Source organism: Mauremys mutica, chromosome 1, assembly GCF_020497125.1.
Source record: "Mauremys mutica isolate MM-2020 ecotype Southern chromosome 1, ASM2049712v1, whole genome shotgun sequence".
Lineage (NCBI taxonomy): Eukaryota > Metazoa > Chordata > Testudines > Geoemydidae > Mauremys > Mauremys mutica.
Window position 1 is genome coordinate 179,228,832 of NC_059072.1, and position 20,316 is coordinate 179,249,147.

At 39.1% G+C, this 20,316-nt stretch overlaps 1 protein-coding gene across 4 annotated transcripts in view; it reads left to right on the forward strand.

Moving 5' to 3' along the window:
• Positions 1 to 20,316, forward strand: part of POU1F1 (POU class 1 homeobox 1) — a 301,956-nt gene that overhangs the window by 119,672 nt on the left and 161,968 nt on the right. For all 4 annotated transcript variants that reach the window (XM_044980696.1, XM_044979851.1, XM_044978267.1 and 1 more), the window contains exon 2: positions 11,798 to 11,899. The gene's annotated coding sequence lies outside the window, so the exon portion shown is untranslated. The remainder of the gene's footprint in view (positions 1 to 11,797; positions 11,900 to 20,316) is intronic.

Sequence of the window (20,316 nt, forward strand, 5' to 3'; positions counted from 1 at the left end):
TTTTCAGAAGAAAACAATACTGTATGGGAAATTAGCCTGTTAAAGAAATAAATGTTGGTGAAACAAGGCGATACTTTCCATTCTACCATGACCAGCAAATCCAATTATAAAAACTTGAAATGGTCATTCCTTACGTTCTGTAGAACTGTGATTGCGATACATATTTGCTGTTTAGGGGGTAGCTGTGCTCTGGGAATGTTCAGTATGTGTGAGGAAACCTTGCCTTTTTTCACCAAACAGGCCCTGAAATCCTCACTATAGTCCAAATAACTTGCCTGAAATATTTTAGGCTGAAGAATTTCTTTCTTCATGAATACTGATGACCTTGTCTTGACGTAATGGAGAGCTTCTTGTGAGGACACTGAAATGATCTTCAGGAATATAATATCTACCCCTAAAACACTTGGGAAGTTATCTCAGCTTGACTTAAAGGATTGTGATTCAAGGAATTTACAATTTCTGCTATTTTTGGCCACTGTCAAAAGGCCAAAAGTGCTGCATTTCCCGGGTTACTTCAGAGGGTCTGATTATTAAAGTGTTAGTCAGATCTGATGCATAGGGAATAATCCTTTTATGAATCACAAGGACAGTCCCAATCTATTTCCAAACAGTGCTGAAGGAAGAAATTAGAAAGATTCATAAATGAAATTGCACCTCAGGTTAGGGAAAAAAATCTTTAAAACAAGATGATTTGAGATATAGGGTGGGTGGAAGGTCTTTAGAGCTATGGCTCATGATTACAAATCTGCTAACCATACTGACAAACATTTTCCAAAAAAGGGTGCTTGAAGTCAGGCCAAGTGGATATTTTAGATATCTAAATAACTGGCAATAAGTGGTCTGATTTTTCTTTTTTCAAAAGTGCTGTGCACCCAGCAGCTCCCATTGATCTCAATGGAAGTTTTGTCTCATCCATCATTGGGATTAGATTCAGGCTCCTAAAGAGAGATTTTTAATTTAAGATCATCGAATCTCCAAGTGTGAAAATACTGTATAAATATTGGCACTGTTAATAAGCTGCTTTTCCTCCTGATCTAATAAGTAGAGAGCAGCAAATCCTTGGGGGGAAATTCAGGAGCTAGGTTTTGTGTTTTTTTTGCCTGAGAATGAATCTGTGGTGTTACATACATTATGTACTCTTCACAGTATTTAATCCAGCAACAAAGGAATTAAATATTTCTGAATCTGTTGCATGTGGGATAATTGAGACACTGCTGTATTCTTATTGCCTAGAAATGCCTGTGGAACAAACAAATACTAATACATTGTTGCAACATAAGAACATAAAAATGCCCATACTGGGTCAGACCAATGGTTCATAAGCCAGTGTCCTGTCTTCCAACAGTGGCCAATGCCAGATGCTTCAGAGGGAATGAACAGAATAGGGCAGTCATCAAGTGATCCCTCCTCTGTCTTCCAGTCCTACCAGCTGGCAGAATGTTCCATGCATACACGTGGAGAAAAAGCTATGTGGAGTAGTACACTGACAATGAACTTCAGTATGTAGAGAAAGCTACTAGAGAACTTCCTGGAAGATGGTTCTCTTGCTCTCTGAATTTCTCTAGCTCCTGGACCTTTTCTTCATGTAATAAAAGCTGAAGATTGTGATAGGAAATTTAAGTAAATGCTCTGTCAATTCTTCAATACACAGCTTCCAATGATTAAGGAAATGTTTGTATTTAATATAATCAAAGATATGAGTGATGGAAAATACCTATAAGGTGAGTGTTCCTCCTCCTCTGCCTAAACAGGAAGTTCCCCTTGGTATGTTCAAGTGTTTTGTCCAGTATAGTGGACTCAGAGACAATGGCTACCATCACTTCCTTGGAGATCATTAGTACAGTTATTGGGCAGTTGATAATGTTTATGTAGCTTACTGTACGTGCAATGTACTGAAGCAACCAAGGCCAGATGTTTGGGGCTATATTTTATCCTTTTCTCATAAACGGGCCAAATGCTGAGAGCTTTGCACAGGCTCTGATGGTGGTCAGCCACGGAAATGTGTGGGAGCAAAGGAGAGAAGGGGTATCCAAGGGAGGGGATGCTACCGCCCTGGGCTGTGCTACCCAGAAGACCCCTGAAGGAATTTTGATGGAGCTAGTCAGCCAATTCTTCTATGGAGTCTGGCTGCAGTGCAGCCATTCGCACACACTCCAGTGAGCCTGAAAGGAGCAAAGGCCCTTTGGGTTTGGCTTGTTGTTTTTACTTTGGGTTTCTTCCCAGTTGTCCTTCAGGCTGACTCTCGCTGAGGTTAGTGGGGGTCAGTCTGAGTAAGGATGGAATAGCTGAGTAAGTACCACAGGCTGGTGATCAGATTTACTATGGGATCAATTTTTAAATTTTAATACAACTTTTAGCGGAACAAAAGAAACAAACTCTCCACAAATTGGCTATTACTTAACCTGCTGCTCTCAACTTTAAACAGTACTGTAAGTGAAGACCTATGGTCACGACATTTAAAGTGCTAGATGTGCTTTTGATTTTTATCAAAAATGTGATTTCGATTTTTAGCCAGTCTATGTGGAGTCAAAGACTAGAAGCAGCATTTTGAACTTCAGACAGAATCCTTTTGAAATGACATGTTCAGTAAAGATTAGGCATTGTGGGCCTAATTATCCTCTCTCACACGATCTTCATCTGCTAGTGGAACTCCATTGACACTTCAGAGTGGAGTTACTCCTGATTTAGTCCGATTTAAGTAAGAGAAAAGTCAGGTTCATTGACTTCCTTGGTCATGCTGTCCTGAGCAAGCTAACCAGAGTCCTAAGGGCTTCAGATCATATTTTAAATCTTTTGCATTTAACTAGCATCACTGATGTTGCATTTAAATTGCAACTGATGGATGACGTTCTCAGTAGCAGACAGTCTACAAACCATTCGATTTCTCTTTCTCTCTAGCTGATTAGCTATTCATGTATTGATAGTAAGACTTGTTCAGCTGACTCTCAGATTGTGAATTGTATTATTTTATGGCCATAATAGTTCATTAATCTGTAGTAAACAGCAATACGTATTGAGAGAGTATTATATAAAGCCTTTCCCTTGTAAAGTTTAAAAACAGATCGCTAGCTTTGCTTTTAGCATGACTGATGAAAATACTGTATGTGTAGGCTTGGAAGGATTAGATTTTTGTCAGTAAATGTCACTTTCATTGTACACACAAACAAAAAATATTTCCATTGATTTTAGTTGAAATGCACAAATAAGCAAAGTAAGAAAAATGGTGCTTGGGAACTTACTGTAGTCCTACCTAAATGTGTTGTAATGTTGGTGTTAAATAATTGTCTGACCCTCCGCCCCTAAATTCCTGCAACAATGATAAATGTAAATTGATAACATCAATATTTTTAATTATTTTTGTCAGAATTATTAAAATATAAATTATTAAATTATTAACATAAAAATGGAATTCTTCCAAGCCTAGAAGTATTGAAGGGGAAGAATTGAAGGGGAAGAAATTGGCATATGAACACATTGGCATATGAACACATTGTGACCAACCACAGTTTACGTTATAAGCACATAAACTTCTTATCAGTAAGGAGATGATTGATCTTTCCAAACTAGTTAAACATAGAAACAACACATGCTGATTTTTACCTTGGATAATCCCACATTTTTATTCAGTGTCCTGGTGTCCCAAGATGATTTCTGGCTTCCTGACAGTTCTCCATTTTTTTTATATCATCTATCAATATATCTTTTTAAAAACTATAAAATGCTTGTTCAAGGTCTGTTGCTCTCTGATAAAATGTTTTTCCCCCACCTGTCTTACTGTCATCACATAAGTTGCAAGTGTTTCAGGGTTAAAGCTTGTCATAACTTTTCATGCAACAACAGTACAGCACGAGCCCAATGAGTCAATGACTCACTCTAGCCAGTTAAAAACCTCTTCACAATCCCCTTGAGGGGGGGGTGGGGACAGGGCACAAGAAGGGAAGAGGTGGGCCCCTGTATTCCTCACTTCCTGCTCTCTCTGGGCAGAGAAGTGGAGGGAAGCAAGGAACAGAGGGTATAGGGGAGAGAGAGGCCGACTGAGCTTTTCGAGCTCAGGCAGAGGAGCAGAGCAGATCAGAGAAAGGAGCCAGCAGAGAGGACTCAGGTGTTTTACAACTCTGAAAATATGGTACCACAAAAATGATTTGATTTGGGACAACACAATCTTCTTACTTTGAAAGCATGAATGATATATAGATTAAGTGGTGAGTGCTACAATATTTGACTAGAAAAAAATAATTGGGAAATACATACCAAACAACCTGAAATGAAACCAAATTTGTTGTCTTGTTCCCATGATTAGCCATCAAGCTTGTTTCTCTATTGCCTTGTTATTTTACACCTGTGAAATGTGGGTGTAAAATGCTACTGAATTAGGGTGACATTGTTTTATGCCCACTTTGCCCAGGTGTAAATAACTATACAAGATCAAGGCAATGGAGAATTGGGCCATTTACAGAAATGTTAAAATTCTATATGGAAAAAAAGATTCTGAAGTCATTTCAAGGATAATTTTTTGTGGTTTGTAATAAGTGTATTTAATCACACTGTAACTAAAGTGTTTAAGTTGATGACTTCTAAAGTAATTAAATTGCATGGAATGCTAGTTCTTTCTAGACTCAGATCAAGTATAATTAGTAGTATTTTTCCAGCAGTAGATTCCATCATAAAGTTAAATCAAACCCACAAAGTTGTAATCTGCTCTTCATCTTTATGCAAAACCCATTGACTCTGGCAGTTCTGCACATGGAATGAAGATATTAGTGTCTGATTCTCAGTGAGAGCTACTGAATGTGCTAAGATTAAATCCCCATCTCTATCCTCATTGTCTGTCAGCCTTACTTATCATTTTGCATCTATAATTTAGGCTCCAGTCCCGCAGAGAGAACCGTGTGGGTGGTTTCTCTGTGTTACTTGAAGCACCTAACAGTCCTTGGTGTTATAAAATCACGAATAATAATACTCATTGTGTTTGAGAACGCAAAAGTAAAAAATGTTTTCAGGGAAATGGAATGCTCAGGTGCAGCGGCAGCATTTGATAACCTCAAAAGCTGTTTATGGTGGGCATGTTCCAGCAATATGAATATTTATTCTTGTTAAACCACAAGATTAAAGAGAAAATGCATTGAAACATTAATGGGTGTTTTATTTGAAAATATCATCAGTTGAGATATTTATCTCATATTTAGGTAATTCATTATGCAAAGTGGTTTGCCTCTCAGTTTAGTTCACTTCAGTGACCGTACAGAGTAGGTTGCACTGAGAATCAAACAATGGGGTTCTGATCAGCTACTTTTAAAGCAATTGGGTAGAAAAAATGTACGTTGGCTGTTTTCATTTCATGGAGGCATTCATGTTTGAGATTTAATATGTATAGGTGCATTTTGTTTTCAGGACAGATTGTGGATGAAGCATAAATCAGTTTCTTTGTTTCAGGTTTTGTCCTTTGCTCCAGTTATGTTACTGAAACATTGTCTTGGTTGTAAATTTATTCTTGTAATAAAACTATTTGTGCTGGACTCATTTTCATGACTTTCACAATATGTCTTGTTTCAATACCATTTTCATATGGTAGACTAGCTGCAGACCCTCTAAGGGAGCGATTTGTGTAAATTGTGGGGAATTGGCCATCTTTGTTACTGGACATGAATTTTGATAGGGTGTGTAGGCCTGGTTTCTTTTCAGTCAGCTTTTCTCATGCTGGTTCCAATGGGAAGTTTGTTTGCATGATTTGCCAAAAGCTTTCTGCATCTGGATAAAGTTTGGAAACATTAGCACATAACTACTGAGCAAACTGATGATAGTTTGTTTATACACGCTTGACTCGGGAACAAAAATGTTGTTCTCCCTTGTCTTGAGATATGTAAGAAGATTTTTAGCTACACAGAGGAGGCAGTGTTCATCCCTGGAGTAATTTCACTGAAACTTTGTCAGTGTTGAACTTGACCCAGTAAATTTTATTATCCCAATCTTTTTGGTATGGTTATTTCATGTCAGCTATTGTTTTAAAGGGTTAGTTTTGCCTGTGACATTCTGTTATACATATTTAAATCATGTAAGTAAATTTACTTTTATGTATGTCTTAGATAGATGATTGTACTTATGAAAAGCACTGAATCGGATAGTGCTGGAAACTGAAGTCTCAGTTTATCCATAGAACCTGTACACTATGGCAAGTGGCAGTGGTAGGTTCTGCCTCACAAACTTGTACAGTGTGCCTCAGTAATGGGGTAGTGGGGCTACTTCCAGATGTGAGAGGGTAGTTGAAGATCCATGTCCATTCATTCCAGAGCTCTTTTCTGAGTCTGCCAATAAGAATACTAGTTAATGAGGCTGCTGATAGTGCACATTTGTGTTGTGCGGATACCAAACTTGTGGGATCAGTAGTAACAAGTCACAACTCTCAGCCACAGAACAGCCATCAGATAATGATGACTTTTTGGTCACTATTCAGTCTGTGGTTAATTTCATTGGCGTCCTATTGATGAAAGAGGTAAATGTTAGGTTTAGCAGACAATTTCATTTGCTTCTTTCTTGTTGATTAATTGCTCCAGGTTACAATCTTTGTTTCTCTGCTGTGAGGGCTTAGCATTGCTATTATGTTGCTGCTTTCCCAGAACTTCATTAGCATTATTTGGGAGTCTGATTCAGTAGTTTGATCACCCTGTTGCTGTATACTTTGAAGAACTGCATTGTAAAAAGGTGGACTAGAGAATAGTTGTCATATACATATGGCTTTTCCAGAGACAACATTTGTTGTATCCATGACTACATCTGTGTGAAACCTCCATGATAAAATCTGAAACCTAAAAGTGTTTTTTTTTCCTGATTAAAATGGGGCTGAGTTGCTGGGTACTGAGAGGGTTTTATGGTTTTGGCTGTGAATTTTGTTAAAACTAATGATGCCATATGGTAGTTTTCACTTGAGAATAGGCACTCAAATACTCAGGAGTGATATTGTTCTAGCCTGTCTTAGAAGTCTCCAGTAATGATTCCATAACCGACCTTCAAATACTCTGTTTTTATTACAAAATCATTTCTTTACATAACGATGAGGAAAATTTCCTTTATGGTTCTACATGTTGTCAGAGTATCCTTCCCGGCACTGTCCTGACACTGACACGCCTCAGGATTTTCTAATTGCTTTGTCGCCGCTTGTCTCCTTTCCCCCCTTTTCCCCGACTCCATTTACCATGCCGTCCTTTGGCAACAAAAGACAAAGTTCTTGGGCCTTGTTTACATTGATGGTGGCATGTAAGGTATGTGTAGCTACATGCTGCAGTGCAAAGCACTGCGTCCTCACTGCAGTGTATAGTGACACATAGATAGCAATGAAAAACTCTTGCAGGCAGAGGCAGTGGGGGAGTGCTTAGCCTTTCCCTGCTGCTGGAGCCTTTCCCTGGCAGCAGGACCTTACATTGCTAAAAATAGTGTAGATGTGGGAAGCTGTGCTTGGGTGTGAAGAGAGCCATGTAGGGTACATACCCATAGGGTTCAGACATGCCTTGACTTGCCTAAGCAGCGCCTCAGCAACTACACAGCTATTAATAATCTGCAGGGTTGAGTGTGCAGTGTGCGTACTCCATGTCACTGTGCGTGTGCAGTGTAGATCTACTTTTTTTATTGTAATTGTTGACATAGTTGGTTACAGTTGGGCTCTAAATTTGATTGAGATTCCTGATTAATGTAATTAGTGCAAGATGTCGTGTGTGCATGTGCGTGCGCGTGATATGTATGTATAGATGAATTCAAGTACAAGTTGTCCTGCAGTATGTCTAGCATATAAACAGTTTCTTTACTGTCTATGGAACATCTTCATCAATATAGGCAAATGTTGAAATTATGCCCTATTATGTGGTGTCTGCTTGTTTCAGTCTTTGACAACATTTGTTTTCCATAGATCTCCGGCATATTTAAATATCAGAGTACTCATTGCTGATACTGTGACTTTGCCAAAGCTTTTCAAGGAAGTGCTACTGTAGCAAATATCTCATTAGTATGGTGCTTTTTCTGTTCTGCAGCATCTGGTGAAAGATTAAAGGGTGAATAATTGTAGATATCTATTAAAAGCTTATGATTAATTAGGGTTGTTAAACGATAGTTTCTGGTAACAAATACAGTGAATTCTGCTTACAGTGAACTAGGATACAGTGAAAGTCCAGATTGTTTCAGTATATTGCAATGAGCAAGTTGCACTTCCAGAATAGTGACCGTGCATTACTTATAAACTGGTTCTGTTAAAAATCTCTTCCATGTAAGCAGATGCCTTTTTGGGGCCATGTTTTCATATTTGGCTGCTTAAATCACAATAGGTGCCCAGATCCCATATTCTAATGCTCAAACAGCTCTGATCAAAGACCTGGAACGCCAAATGTGTCTTCTGCAATGATAATGAAATCCATGTTGTGCATATTGCAGCTTCTGAACACTTGACCTGCTTGACTGGGATGAACTAAGAGGCAATTATTTGTTGTCTAAACTAGGGCAACATTCTCCCAACTGTATGGATGTGACTGAGGGAAGAATTGACCTAAATTTTATATACTACTGAACCCCAGTTACAAGGTTCACGAGTCATTTAAAGATATCCAGGCAGAAAACGAAAATGCTGACACTTGATTATTCAGGGTGCTTCCTTCATTCCTTTTCTATTTCAGTCTCTCATTCAACCATGACCATTTTGTCCCTAATAGAAAATGACCAGCTTTTAAATTAGTGAGGTAATGTAGGTGAAGAAATATTTTGGGAAGGGGAAAGGGCAGTTATGCCGGATGGTCTGTCAATATCATTAATTGTTTTCCAATCAATAGATGTGAAAGTCATTAGCACTAAAAAACATTAATTGGATCCTGGGAAATTTTTATTTTTAGTATGGTGGCAAATAATATAACACTTTTAAATGCTTTTTCTAGCAGGTTTCATAGGATGGAAATATACCTCTTAGTTCCTGGAGATGGTCCAGAGCCCACGTTCATTGACGGAACAAGGAAACTTTTCCACTAACAAGTTATGTTTAAATGGTACCTGCTTAAGGACACCTTAAGATAGGGTAAGGGAGGCGCCTTTGATTTTTTTTGATGGGGAAATGCAGGCAATTGACTGAGAGTCCCTTTTGTTTGGCAAGACAGTGTTCCTGTCAGTCCAGAGTGCAGGACCAACCTATTTGCATAGTCCCTGAATCTGAAAGGCAGCATGACCAACAGAGAGCACACCCAGTTTTGCACTTGAATGTAAATTTGGTTTCAGACATGATTGAACCAGACTGAGCAGCAGGAGATAGTTTCTGTGTGGGGATTATAAAGAGTAGAATTTGTTCAGAGGAGGAGATCTTAGCTGTTGGTCATATAAATAGACTTGGATGGTGCTGTTCTTGCTATTTGTACCTGTCTTAAAAAGATTTACTACATTTTGTAAGTAGAAGCTAGATATGGGTAATTTATGGCTTCTCTATCTGTGGCTAGCCATTTTTCTCTACCTCCCCCCCAATCTTTAAAAAAAAGGGAAAAAAAAATCTTTTTGAACCTAAAACTAACCTGACCTCTTGGAATGCTTATAATACCATTGCAAAAAAAAGAAAAAGGGAAAACAAAACCCAGCAGTTAATTCGGTGTTTGAAATTATTAAAAAAATTCTGAAGAGCTAGACTTTGGTGTAGGACAGTATTTTGAATAATAGTCTTGCACACTTAAATATGTCAATATATGTGCAATGGGTTCAATTTGCATTTACTTTTGCAACTGTAACATTGAATTTCCTCATGCATTGGATGAAAAACATTTAAACTTGAGATAAAGTTAATGCCTGCTCTACTTGCTTGAGTCTAGAGATTCCCTGGCTGACAGAAGAGATGCATCAGTGGAAGACAGATGCAAAGTGGGTGTGTGGTGTTACAGAACTTTAAAAGTCAATGTAACATATGTAGTGAGTTTTTGTGCCCCCTGAAAAGAATTCTGCATATGTTCATGATAATTTACAAAAGGCAAAAACTGATTGTTAAAAAGGTAGTGTTTATTTCTAAACAGTTACTTTTCCAGTGTGTGAGCTACCCCACATCTCCTTTATAGAAAAGCAATTACACTGAATAAGCTTATGAATGGAACAAGAGGGAACGTGTGAAACTGTTCACTCTGCCATAGGATTACTTGTAATTTATCTTCTTGGCATGTATATGGTTGAGTGTATTTAGTTTCACAGATGATGTAGGCTTGCTGCAAAATGCACTTATTCTCAGCAATATGATCCAGTTTAAGTTGTATTTCTCATTTCCAATAGACTTTAGAAAGGTTATGGGCAGAGTTTTTATGAAGGATTTCAGGCATCTTTTGAAAAATCTGGCAACTTTATTTAGGTACTGAAATGGGAACTGAGCACTGAGCATATCGCATCATGATACATTCTTCAAAAGTTTGGGAAAATAGTATTGTGTATGCAGAGAATAGTGTCTGCCTGATAAATACAATACAGGCAGCCTGAGAAAGATGGAGGAATCACTATCTGCAACATCAACTTTTTTGAAATGTGTATTTCCAAAATGGGTGCAATTTGAATGAAACGCTTGTTTTAAAATGTCTAAAGACCACTTATACTAGATCATCTAAAACTCTTTTTTTATATTTTTCTTTTTCTATGACAAATTGAAAAATCAGCACAGATTTTTGTTGAAATTGTTTATAACACTACAGATAAGAACGTGTGCATGTTTTTGTGATCAAATTTTCATGCAACTTTATGATGGTGGTGATGTCAAGGAAAAATTCACTCATCGGATTAGGGTGAGGTAAGGAAGACAAAAGCAAGATAGACATTTTATATATGGATGCGTAATATGTATTCAGAGATGGAAAATAATTAGCAGTCAAACCTACATATGTATTTTTGTCTGTGTGTAAAATGAATGGGTTGGGAGGAGAGAGAAGGGGAAATGCCAGAAAAAATTGATTATATTCATGCCAACGTGCTAATACTTTTCGAGTGTTTAAAGTGTATTGCTATAAATATACTGAAATACTTTTGATATGCAGATTAGAGGCAAACTTGACTAGGAAGGACAGGAGAAAATCCTATGAAATAGTGAAATCAAACTAATTATGAATTACAGCACACATCAGACTTATCCTCAGCATCCGATAAATGTTGGAAATGCCAAGCAATTGCAGGTGCTCTGAAGCATATCATGTAGGCTTGTAAAAAAAGCTGAAAGCCTTTTTTGGGAGTATTATATTCAAAACTGTAGTAGAAATTATGGCCAGCATGTATGCAGTATAACTTCCTTCATGATTTTCCTTTTTTTGGAATGGAGTCTGATGGAACTAAATGTTACTTTAATCAGAATGAAATTGTTAGGTCTTGTAGTGGCAACATCTGATAGGCTCTGATGTGGCACTTTGTTTCTGATGCTCTCCCACAGGGGAAATGACTGATGCTATTCTGAATCTGAAGTTTTCCCATGCCATCAGATGTTGCGTAGGGAACAAACAGGGGTCCACTATCCCTGTTTATGCTTTGTCGTTCAGTGCATGTCTTCTATTTGTTGAATCCCATGAATGTTCATTCTCTGAGTAGTGTCTAATGGAGGGGTCCTTTTGTGTGCTTCTCCAGCTGCCCAGTGGCCCAATGGAGATAAGGAGGAGTTAAATTCTTTGTCAAATTCAGCATTTCTTGTAAATTCATGCATTGAATACCTAGTATTTTTTTCTATGGCATTTTCTTTCAAAAGCATTTAGATATGTGTACCGTTTGTGGATTTCCAACTTTCACGTCCATCTGTTAAGATATTATAATTTGGTCTTTTAAATTGTAGGTTTTCCACAACCAAATCTTGTTGAAGCTGCCTAATACAGCTGTCACCAATTCATGACATTTGCTTCTGGATATCCTCACTGGCTTCCACATTCCTAACAAGGTATGAGAATTGACTCACTTCTTGTATTGTTTTGCAATGATTAAGATTAAGAGGTGATTAAGAAAATGCAGAAAACCTATGCAGAGTGGAAGATGGGAGTGATCAGCAAGGAAAGCTACCTTAGAACATGTAGGGATAAAGTGAGAAAGGCCAAAAGCCGTGTAAAGTTGGACCTTGCAAAGGCAATTAAAGCTACTAGAGCAGTGGTCCCCAACCTTTTTGTGGCCAGTAGCACATTCATGTTTTCAGAAGAGTGTGGCAGGCGCCAACAATTTTCAAGGCTTATTTTGTATTTGTACATTACATAATACAAAAACCATCATATTTAATATTACATAATATATGAATCAAAAAGATAAAAAAGGTAATTTTACATGTAAAAAGTATTAATTAAATTATTCAGCAATTACTCTTTCACCTTACCATGTGAATTTGCTCTTTTTAATCTATCCATAAGAAAAATTAAGGAGTTTTTACAAAATAAAAACTTTATGATATTCATCTTATTTTTTAAAAGTAAAACATTGTTCAACTGCTGGTCCAAATATATTTATTATTCATTCTTTAACATAGATAGCCAGTTATGGTTAATTAAAAATATTCTTTGTATTGTTACTTGTATCTGGATTTCAGTAAACAAACAAACATGAAAAAAGTTAAACACAAGTTAACCATACGCGCTCATCAGCACTTAATGGAAAATAGGTATCATTAATTCACATGGTTTTTCTAATAAAGTCAGTGTGATTTTTGGCACTGCATTTCTTCAGCCAATTTTTCGTAGTTGGGAGAGTAGGATGATATACTCGTTCATAAGCAATCGTCATGATGGGCATCTGTAAGCTGAGATCTGTATTTTGATTTTATGATGTTCATTGTTGAAAACAGAACTTTGCATAGATAAGTGGAACCGAAATAAGATTTTATTTTGTATGCTACATTTTTTAAGGCAGGAAACTTTTTTCGGTCAACAAGATTCCAAAAGTTTTCATCTGTTGCGCAGGATTTTAGAACAACATCATTTTGAAGGTCCAAAATCTCCAGTTCAACGTCTTCTGTTCTTACTTGAATGAGACACGCAATTGATGTAGCCATTTCTGTTGCCTCTATTTGGCAAGTAAAAGGATTCACAAGAAAGGCAACTACAGGCTAAATGATGGTGAACTGTTGAAATCTCCTTTCAAATTGTTCCAGAAGTGTTTGAATGTGGATAACGAATGGTGATGGGTTAAAATCACTGTCACATACCATTTTCTTCATACTTGGGAAATGTACGAGAGACTTTGTCTTCATATGTGACATCCACAAGATCAGTTTTGCTTTGAATGATTTTACAGAACCTATCATTTGAGCCACATGTTTCTTTTCCCTGGAGCTCAAGATTTAAAATGTTCAATTTGTCAGTGATGTCGGCAAGAAAAGCCAAGTCCATTAACTAGCTGGTGTCTTCTAGTTTCTCAAAATTCTTATTTGTGGACTTCAGAAATTCTTTGATCTCTTCAGTTAGGCTTAAAAAACGTGCAAGAACTTTACCTTTGTTCAGCCATTGTACTTCTGTGTGCTAGATAAGATCAGATTGTTTATCATCAACATCTTCCAACAGGGCCTTAAAAAGTCGGTGTTGCAAAGGTTTCGCTCGAATAGAGTTAATTATTTTAATAACGACATTCATGACGTGTTGAAAAGAGAGAACTTTGATGCACAAAGCTTCTTAGTGGATAATGCAGTGATAAGACATAAAGTTCAGAAAGGATTCATTCTTCTTACAGAGTGCAATGAATCCATTGGCACTGCCCATCATTGCTGGTGCCCCATCAGTGGTGATCACAGACAGCTTGTGTAGTGGCATACTAATTGATGTGCGTATGATTTGAATATATTATTGATGTCCTCACCCTTTGTTCCCCCTTTGATAGGCAATACTTTTAGTAACTCTTCTTTTACAGTGAAGTCACTAAATACAATCCTCACCATAACTGCCAACTGCGCTGTATCCGATATATCTGTCGACTCGTCGAATTGCAGTGAAAACCAGTCACGTATTTCCAAGTCATCCTTTAGCTGAGTTTGCATGTCACTTGAAATTGCATGTATCCTCCTCGTAACTGTGTTGTCTGAAAACTGCAAGTCTTGTTTTGCCAACAAAATCTCACCCTCATTAGAAAATCCTTGAAACAGGCAATCAGCACCAGTCAAAAATGCTTCCTTCAACCATTCACCATCTTGAAAGAGTTTTTTCTTCTTTGCGAGCAGATGAGCAATTTTAAAGGAAGCAAGAGTAGCACCTTTAGATTTTACCACTTGTGTAGTGAAAATAGATTGCTGGGCAGATAGAAGAAAATTAATCAACTCAATGAAACCTTTCTCAACTAAGATTTAAGTGGATGGCTAATGTCAAAAGTTTGGAAATGGCGTTTGACATTATGTTTTTTTGGCACTACTAGGAGACAGACTTGTTGAAAGTCTCCGGTTAAGGATAAAAGGGGTGAAAACAAGGGTGATGTTATGATAGGGGTCTACTACAGACCACCTAATCAGGAAGAAGAGGTGGATGGGGCTTTTTTTTAAACAACTAACAAAATCATTCAAAGCACAGGACTTTGGTGGTGATGGAGGATTTCAACTACTCAGACATCTGTTGGGAAAAAAACACAGCAGGGCACAGATTATCCAACAAGTTCTTGGAAGGTGTTGGAGACCATTTTTTATTTCAGAAGGTGGAGACTGCTACTAGGGGAGAGGCTGTTCTAGATTTGATTTTGACAAATAGGGAGGAACTGGTTGAGAATTTGAAAGTGGAGGGCAGCTTGGGTGAAAGTGATCATGAAATGATAAAGGAAGGGTCGGAGGGAGAACAGCAAACTAAATACAATAGATTTAATTAAGGCAGACTTTAGCAAAATCAGGGAGTTGGTAGGTAAGATCCCATGGGAAGCAAGTCTAAGGGGAAAAACAACTGAAGACAGTTGGCAGTTTTTGAAAGAGAAATTATTAAGGGCACAAGAGAAAACTATCCCACTGCATAGGAAAGATAGGCAGTATGGCAAGAGACCACCCTGGCTTAACCAGAAGATCTTCAATGATCTAAAAATAAAAAGAGTCCTACAAAAACTGGAAACTAAGTCAAATGACAAAGGATGAATATAAACAAATAACACAGTTATGTAGGGACAAAATTAGAAAGACCAAGGCACAAAATGAGATCAAACTAGCTAGAGACATAAACCATAACAAAACATTCTACAAATACATTAGAAGCAAGAGGAAGACCAAGGACAGGGTAGGCCCGTTACTCAGTGAGGGGGAAATAATCAGAAAATGTGGAAATGGCAGAGATGCTTAATGACTTCTTTGTTTCGGTTTTCACCAAGAAGGTTGGTGGTGATTGGATGTCTAACATAGTGAATGCCAATGAAAATTAGGTAGGATCAGAAGAGGCTAAAATAGGGAAAGAACAAGGTAAAAATTACTTGGACAAATTAGATGTCTTCAATTCACCAAGGCCTGATGAAATGCACCTTAGAATACTCAAGGAGCTGGCTGAGGAGATATCTGAGCCATTAGCGATTATCTTTGAAAAGTCATGGAAGATGGGGGAGATTCCAGAAGACTGGAAAAGGACAAATATAGTGCCAATCTATAAAAAGGGAAATAAGGACAACCCGGGGAATTACAGACCGGTCAGCTTAACTTCTGTACCCAGAAAGATAATTAATTTGCAAACATCTAGAAGATAATAAGGTGATAAGTAACCGTCAGCATGAATTTGTCAAGAACAAATCATGTCAAACCAACCTGATAGCTTTCTTTGACAGGGTAACAAGCTTTGTGGATAGGGGAGAAGCGGTAGACGTGGTATATCTTGACTTCAGTAAAGCTTTTGATACTGTCTTGCATGACCCTCTCATAAACAAATTAGGGAAATGCAACCTAGATGGAGCTACTAAAAGATGGGTGCAAAACTGGTTGGAAAATTGTTCCCAGAGAGTAGTTATCAGTGGTTCACAGTCACGCTGGAAGGACATGACATAAGTGGGGTCCTGTAGGGATCAGTTCTGGGTCCAGTTCTATTCAATATCTTCATCAATGATTTAGATAATGGCATGCAGAATACACTGATAAAGTTTGCGGATGATACCAAGCTGGGAGGGGTTGCAAGTGCTTTGGAGGATAGGATTAAAATTCAAAATGATCTGGACAAACTGGAGACATGGTCTGAAGTAAATAGGATGAAATTCAGTAAGGACAAATGCAAAGTTTAGGAAGGAACCATCAGTTGCACACATACAAAATGGGAAATGGCTGCCAAGGAAGGAGTACTGTGGAAAGGGATCTGGGGGTCATAGTGGACCACAAGCTAAATATGAGTCAACAGTGTAAAACTGTTGCAAAAAAAGCGAACATCCTTCTGTGATGTATTAGCAGGAGTGTTGTAAGCAAGACACGAGAAGTAATTCTTCTGCTCTACTCTGTGCTGATTAGGCCTCAACTGGAGTAGTGTGTCCAGTTCTGGTTGCCACATTTCAGGAAGGATATGAACAAATTGGAGAGAGTCCAGAAAAAAGCAGCAAAAATGATTAAAGGTCTAGAAAACATGATCTATGAGGGAAGATTGGGAAAAAATAGGTTTGTTTAGTCTGGAAATGAGAAGACTGAGAGGGGACATGATAAGTTTTCAAGTATGTAAAAGGAGGAGGAAGAAAAATATTTTCTTAAAAATATTTGTTTTTCTTAACCTCTGAGGATAGGGCAAGAAGCAATGGAGATTGCAGCAAGGGAGATTTAGGTTGGACATTAGGAAAATCTTCCTAACTGTCAGGGTGGTTAAGCACTGGAATAAATTGCCTAGGGAGGTTGTGGAATTTCCACCGCTGAAAATTTTTAAGAGCAGGTTAGACAAATAGCTATCAGGAATGGTCTAGACAATACTTAGGCCTGGTCTACACTAAGCGTTTAAACTGGTTTTAGGAGCGTAAAACCGATTTAACGCCACACCCGTCCACACTGAGAGGCGCTTTATATCGATATAAAGGGCTCTTTAAATCGATTTCTTTACTCCTCCCTAACGAGAGGAGTAGCGCTAGTATTGGAATTACCATATCGGATTAGGGTTAGTGTGGCCGCAGATCGACGGTATTGGCCTCCGGGTGGTATCCCACAGTGCACCACTGACCGCTCTGGACAGCAATCTGAACTCAGATGCAGTGGCCAGGTAGATAGGAAAAGCCCCGCGAACTTTTGAATATTTCCTGTTTGCCCAGCGTGGAGCTCCGATCAGCACGTGTGGCAATGCAGTTAAAAATCAAAATAAAGAAAGAGCTCCAGCATGGACCATGCGGATGTGATCGCTGTAAGGGCAGGCAAATCTGTTCTATCAGCGCTCCGTTACAGAAGACGAAATTCAAAATCATTTTAAAAAAATCTCCAGACAGACGCCATAGCAGGGACTCAGCACACTGCTGCGTGACAAGCGTAATGGAAAGCCAAAGAATCAAATGGACGCTCATGGACTGGAGGACTCAAGCTATCCTACAGTTCCTGCAGTCTCCAAAAAGCATTTGCATTCTTGGCTGAGCTCCAAATGCTTCTAGGGTCAAACACAGTGTCCGCGGTGGGTCAGGGCATAGCTCGGCAATTTACGCACACACCCCCCAGAAGTGAAAGGGAAAACAATCCTCTCTTGACTCTTTTACATGTCACCCTATCTTTACTGAATGCTGCAGATAGACGGGATGCTGCAGCACTCAACACCAACATCCTTGCTCCCCCCCTGCCATGGGTGGCTGATGGTACAATATGACTGATATCCATCGTCATCATCAGCCTATTGGCACATGGGGCAGTGCAAAAGGGCTGGTAACCATGCCGACTAGCATCAGTTAGGTTGATCAAGGGCGCCTGCTCCTAATTTTTCCTGGTAGATGGTGCAGTATGGCTGGTAACCGTCTTCATCATAGCAACAGGGGGCTGAGCTCCATCAGCCCCCACCCTTCATGTGTAAAGAAAAGATTCAATTGCCCCTGGACTAGCACAGGGATGCTGGGCTCCTCTCCTCCACACTGCTTAATGTCCTGTCTGGACTATCATAGCAGCTGGAGGCTGCCTTCCACTCATTTCTCACTAACAAGTCACTGTGTCTTATTCCTGCATTCTTTATTACTTCATCACACAAGTGGGGGGGCAATGCTACAGTAGCCCAGGAAGACTGGGGGAAGAACGGAATGAACAGGTGGGGTTGTTGCAGGAGCACCCCCTGTGAATAGCATACAGCTCATAATTTCTGCAGGATCTGACACAGAGCAGCTGTGCTCTCTGGTTCTATGATACAGTGGTTCTCTAGTACACTTGCCCATATTCTAGGCAGGACTGATTCTATTTTTAGATACCAAAAAGGAGGGATTGACTCAGGGAGTCATTCCCAATTTTGGCTTTTGCGCCCCTGGCTGATCTCAGCCAGGGGCACTTATGACAGCAGCAAATGGTGCAGTGCAAAAGGACTGGTAACCATGATCATCTTATTACCAATTTATGGTATGGTAGATGGTACAGTATGGCTGGTAACCATCTCTGCTGTCATGCAAAAGCAAAAGCATGCTGCTGTGTAGCGCTGCTGAATCGCCTCTGTCAGCGGCATCTGGTACACATATGGTGACAGTCACAAAAGGCAAAACAGGCTCCATGATTGCCATGCTATGGCATCTGCCAGGGCAATCCAGGGAAAAAAGGCGTGAAATGCTTGTCTGCCGTTGCTTTCCCAGAGGAAGGAGTGACTGACGACATTTACCCAGAACCACCCGCGACAATGATTTTTGCCCCATCAGGCACTGGGATCTCAACCCGGAAATTCCAAGGGGCGGGGGAGGCTGCGTGAACTATGGGATAGCTACGGAATAGCTATCCACAGTGCAACGCTCCAGAAATCGACGTTAGCCTCGGACCGTGGACGCACACCACCGATTTAATGTGTTTAGTGTGGTCGCGCGCACTCGATTTTATACAATCTGTTTTGCTAAACCGGTTTATGTAAATTCGGAATAATCCCGTAGTGTAGATGTACCCACAGTCCTGCCACAAGTGCCTAGGACTGGACAAGATGACCTCTCGAGGTCTCGTCCCGTTCTATGATTCTAAACCAAAACAATACTTTGAACAATCACAGAAAAGGCATTGAGTCTGATTCTTCCCTCAGTTACATCCATCCAACCTTGTTGATTTCACTGCTGTATGGAAGAACAAAGCTAGCTTGTGGTCTCTAGAGAATACAAGAAAAGCATCGGGAATTGTCAGGAGAGACAGAGTAAAGCCTAACTAGCTAAATAGATAAAGCTGACTTAAGACGCTCCTTTCCCCAGCCCCCACACACTAGGTTGGGAGCATGACACTTGTGTTCAGATGCTGGCCTATATTTTTTTCATCTCGGGCGAGAAACTGTCCAATTTATGCACACTTACGAAATTAACTCTGCCCCTTGTTTTTCTAGTAGCATTCAAAGTGTCTCATGCTTGCTTTGACAAGATACAAAGCTTAACCATGGAGTAATTTTTAAATTGCTGTTATCATTTGGAGGTGCATTTCTGCAGTCTTACTCATATATTGAATAGCACTGTACTTTTTGTGTAACACATTGAAGTAAATGGGAATACTTGCAGAGTAAGGTAAGGTACTACTGCATAAGTAAGGCTGACAGAATTGAATGCCATCTAAACAAATGCTGATGTTGCACTATGAAAAGATGCAGTCAGGTACATAGAAACATTTCCCATGTCATGCACAGCTATCTTCCCTTTTGGATATTTTGCTCTGAAATTGTTGATGTTGCCAACCATTTTATAAACAGGTACTGAAGAGAATTTTCATGAATTGTTGATCCCTGTATATTGAGTCAAACAGATATGGGCACTGGCGCATGAAGGATATTACAAAAACAATGAGGGACGAATGCTGTTATCTCTTTTCTTTGTTGTTTTCTATTATTGTAATGCATTGTGAGGTTAAGCAAATATTAAACAACCTTTAAACATAAGGGGAAAAAGCTCAGGAACATGAAAGGTTGCTGTAGGATCAGCATAGGATCATAAAAATTAGGGCTGGAAGAGACCTCTAGAAATCTCCAAGTCCAGCCCTCTGTGCTGAGGCAGGATCAAGTAAACCTAGACCATTCCTGGCAGGTGTTTGTCCAACCTGTTCTTAAAAATCCTCCCAAAATGGGTATTCCACAACCTCCCTTAGAAGCCTAATCCAGAGTTTAACTACCTTTGCAGTTAGAAAATGTTTCCATAATATCTAACCTAAATCTCCCTTACTGCAGATTAAGCCCATTACTTCTTGTCCCACCTTCAGTGGATATGGAGACCAATTGATCACAGTCCTCTTTATAGCAGCCCTTAACATATTTGATTTTTTTCCTTCCAAAGTGT